The sequence below is a fragment of the Nothoprocta perdicaria genome, unplaced genomic scaffold (genome assembly GCF_003342845.1).
Source record: "Nothoprocta perdicaria isolate Ctin4 unplaced genomic scaffold, notPer1 scaffold_63, whole genome shotgun sequence".
Lineage (NCBI taxonomy): Eukaryota > Metazoa > Chordata > Aves > Tinamiformes > Tinamidae > Nothoprocta > Nothoprocta perdicaria.
Genome location: NW_020455899.1, coordinates 1,742,425 through 1,747,275, shown reverse-complemented (window position 1 = coordinate 1,747,275; position 4,851 = coordinate 1,742,425).

Sequence of the window (4,851 nt, the reverse complement as noted above, 5' to 3'; positions counted from 1 at the left end):
CTTCCCTTCCCTTCCCTTCCCTTCCCTTCCCTTCCCTTCCCTTCCCTTCCCTTCTTCTCTTCTTTGCTTTTCTTCCCACTTTTTTTCTCAAAGAAGCAGAAGGATTTCCAAAGTGCAGAGAACACATGTGCTCAATGGTAAACCTAAACACATAGGCAATGGGGGAATGTGAGGGAACTAACTGTATTTCCTTGAAAAGTAAGTTTGAAAGATTTGGAAAGGTGAATAATATGTGGGTTTAACCTATGGAGGGGCCTGAGTGCTGGCATGTTTGTGCTGCGCTGTTCCTGGGAGGTGTTACCAATTAATTCTAATAGAGGACCTGGCCAAGAAAGGCTGCATTTCCTACACAGCTTCACAAAGGAACATCTGAGATAAACTCTGTTATTTTCCTATATCCAGATTAGTAGTAACGTTTCACCGGCAGTTAATGAGGGGGATGCAAGTTAAATTAAGTTTCTGAATACATCATTTCTCTCTCAGTATGTAAGCAAGAGGTTCCAGATGAACTTGAGAAGCAATAAATGGAAAAATGAGTGATTCAACACAAATAACCTTAAATGTGAAGATTTGCAGAGGTTGGTGGTCAGGGTGAGAGGCCAGGAAATAAAGTGGATTTAGGCCATTCCAGTGTATCACACTGGGTACTGCATGTTCTCCTGTGTCACAGGAGGATGCCAGAAATTTGCAGGCTTTCCCACTGTCTTCCCTTTCCTATTTATGTCAGAACTGCTTCTGCCCCTTTCAGAGGTATAATTAATCTTTGAAGTTCATTGGAGCAGGCAATTATGCAAATTAATTTTCAGGTTTGAAAAAAGGATTAAGAATTGAGAGGAATAAAAGTAAAGGACTAATTCTTGGTCTGGCACACTCTGCCTTCCTTTTGCCRTTTCTCAAACAAAAAGGCATATATGAATATAAACAGGTAACATTGGCTTGTGAAGATTATGTCTGGGTAGAGGAACTTCTCATATGAATGAATCTAGGACCTCTATTATGACACTAACAGTAGACACTTACAGAACATAAAGTGGTCCTTTTTCTCATGTCACGTCTTGCTGGATCTTCCCTAAATTACCAGGAGAGCTGAAATAATTTGAGACTGGTTTAAAAATTAGAGTGCCACAAAGATGAGACAAAGCTGACTCCACTCCCTGTTTTCAGATCCCGAAGCAGATGTCTGTTGTTGTGGCCATTTCCACTAAATACGCTGTCGAGGATAAAATCACAGCGTTAGAAATCAGATGGCTAGCTGTGGGGTCAGGAGGAAGGCGGTTTATGCATGGAAARGGTTTTAGAAGATGAATGCATGGGATACAAACAGTGGGCGGTGATGTGGTGACATACTATGTCTACATACATATATATATTTATATATATACACACATATAGATATATTTATAAACACATACACAAATAGATACATACATATAGATACACAAAAATGTGTGGTGTATCCATCGATGTTTCAGAGTGTGGGTTTAAATAGATATTTTTCCTCTTTCTGTTTTTCCTTCCTCCTTGTCTGGCAGTTTTTATGCTTCTGCTTGTCTTTGGATTTTAGAAACAAAACAGTGGCTGTTTTATTTGCGGATTCCAAACCTGTCCAAAGATTGCTCCATTCCCCCTGCCTTACAGTCATCATGCCATGTGTGTGCTATTTTTTTACAGTGTTGAACCTCACCTGTCACTTTCATCTGCTAACAAGGTTTCCATAACAAGCGGTGGAGTGCTGTGGAAGACGCATATATTACCTCCTTTCACTGTCATTCTTCTTCCTAACTGCTGTTATCAGGTAGAGCACTCATCCTGCTATACTCGTGCCCTCTTCCCTCCCCTCCTTCTAAATTTCCTTCCACTAGACCAGAGCTCTTTTTCCTGCAGAATAGAACTAGTAGCTGCAATGCACAGAAAGGCATTGATGGCTTGGGATAGGTACCCACTGCTCTCAAGAGATGCACTCATGCATCACACTACTGTTCCCAAAGCCTTTTTTAACCTTTTCAAGTACTCAGTCGCATTACCATACATTGTCACTTGTCTGCTTTGAATAGCTGAAATGAGAAAAAGGAGGAGATGTACCAAAAAGAGAACAACTAAGAATGGTAAAACACAAGTCCACAAGTCCTTTTTCACATTAGTAAATAACAACTTCATATTTTTATATTCAGACTACAGGTTTTTGTTTATATTAGCATGTATTTGGGGAAAAGCTTAAGTCTTAGGCAGACGTGTATTTAAAGTTACTAGCATTTCAACTTTAGACAGCTCTTCTTCAGAAAAGCTGGAGAGACATCCATTACACTCTTCATTTGGATCTCTGCTTGGATTCCATTGTTGCTCAGTGGAATGCCAGCTTGCTAGAAGAACTGGCCTTTTCTGAAGGACCTAGCCAAGCCAAGCTATCCGGAATGTTTGCTGCAGACCAGTCAGTCTTGGTATGAGCTTTGTACAGAAATTATGTCTATTATATAGGTYCTTTTATTAAGAGATTATCCTGATGAACTTGCACATTCTAAGTAAGCAGATATTAGACATAATTCATAATTTCATTATTCACTTTAGATGTGAATCGTAAATGATAGAGCTTCACATTTTTAAAAACAGAGTTTTGTAAAAGCTTATTTTTGAATTTCATTAGGATATACATTTTTCAATACTATTAGCGAATCGCAATTTACTTCTGCTGTTTTTGCAAGTAAGCATGGTGGTTTTGAGTAAAAGAATTTAGTGCAGTGAACTATCAGCTAAGCAAAAAATAAATATGTGATCCTTAYATTTCTATTTCTCTTACTATGGTCTATTTGAAAATATACTTCATTGGATAGCTGATCATGATAAAAGCCTTTTAATGTCAAGGTTACTTGTTGCTGTATGAGATAAGATATAAACACACTGGTATTCTCTATATTCATTTAATTTGTATTTAGTTACCACCTACACTGGAGCTGTAGGCAAAACACAGGCATAATAAAATATGATACTATGCTTTGCAGGGTCAGTGAGAATCTTCTAGTCTGCTGAAAATGTATGGCAGGAACATTTGCTTGTAATATTAAGACATGCCTACCTGCCATATAATATTACATGGACTGGAGAGATTTCAACTTTACTGTATTTCTGCAGGTCCAAAAACCATCACCAGTTTCGCCAGGAGAAGAAACATCTACCTACTTATGAACATGGAGACAGAGCGTGAAATGAGAGCACCTCTTTCACTTGGGATAGAGAACAGTGAACCAAGAAAATGAAATGTGTCTTTTCATGTGCAACTACAGTTGGAGTCCAATCTCAGTTAGACTGAACAAACACATGGCTGTCTAATACTCATACTAGTACCTATGCTCACCCAAAAGCAGGTGACCAATCAGTTAACCTAGTTAGGATAATCTACTTGAGGTATACAAAGCTCTTCCCAAAATTTGCTGCCTTTAGAACCTTTTAAAAGTAGTTTAGGAGATAATCCATTTTGGTTAGCAGTCTGGGCTCTGAGAGCTACAAACTTGGCTATATGGCTACTGAACCACAGCCATCTTGTAGCCTATAGCTGAATTTTAATGCAATACTTGCTTAAAGGTGAAGAATTCGGTTTCAGGGTAAGAGTCATTGTAGTCTACATTTTAGAAGTTCCTTCATCTTTTTTTTTTTTTTTTTTTTTGGCTTGAAATTTAGCAAAATATTCACTCTCCAAAGGCATTTATAGGGCAAACACACATAACACACATGTTTAAATGTGAGATATTGAATGATTATCTCTCTCCTGGCCCCAGAATTTTATCTGAATAGACTTTGTTTCTTTCCAGGTAGTTTCTCTGCTCAGAGCAAGAGAGTTGTTTCATATTTTCTTACTATTTATTTTTTGACTATTTTAGATGATTAGTTTTTGTCCCATGTGGATTTGTTTTGGTTGGGAAGGGAATACCCCAAACAAGTATAAACAGAAGAAGGTTTCAGTGTGCTTACTAGATATGAGAGGAAAAAAGCCAGTCTGGGCTTTGTCCTTTCCTTCATCCAGGCTTAAATAGTTGCCTTTGCAATTCATATTCATGATTCAGGTCAAATGGAATTTGAATTTAGATCTACACATCTGATGATGAAATAAGATGATGCTTTCCTCCTAGGTTAGAGTTTTCATCATGTCTCAGTCCTTTCTTGCTTATAAGGTGATCATTTGAACTGGTAAAATATTCCAGGGAGCTTCCTTTGCATGTATTCTAGTGATAGAGTAGGCAACACCCTGAGGGATCTGGGAGAGGGAAATAAGTATTCTATAAGCAGGCCTCATTATAGCTGTTTTTTTTTTTCTTTTTTTTTTCTAAAGGGGTAGTGACCATATGAAGACTCTAAAATCAAGAAAGATGGTACYGTTCTTCTGAATAATCCTCATTTTCTCTTTCTCAGCTTCTGTTCTTTCATTTCCCCCCCTATTTCCTCTTCTGTTTCACTGAGCTGAAATCTTTCCAGTTGTTTCCATTTCTCCAAGCATCACTACTAATTGAGTTTTCTATTATTTCTTTTCCATTCTCCTTATTCCCTCTTTTTGTCTTCTTGGATTGCCTTTGGCATTTTTAGCTGTCACTCTAGTTTTTCATATGTGTGCTCAAATACATAAACCACAGACACACACACACTCACACACACACACACTCACGCTTTCTCACATATTCTCACATATTCATTGGTGGTATTGTCTAGAAGGTCACCAGTTCTTCTCTTGGTTCCTTTCTGATTATGTAAGTGATTCATAAAAAGTCTGGGAGTTTAATTTAACGGCAGTGGTCATCATTTTGTCCTATTTAGCTGTAACTATGTTCTCCAAGGCTTTTTTCTTTTCTTTTTTTCTTTTCTTTT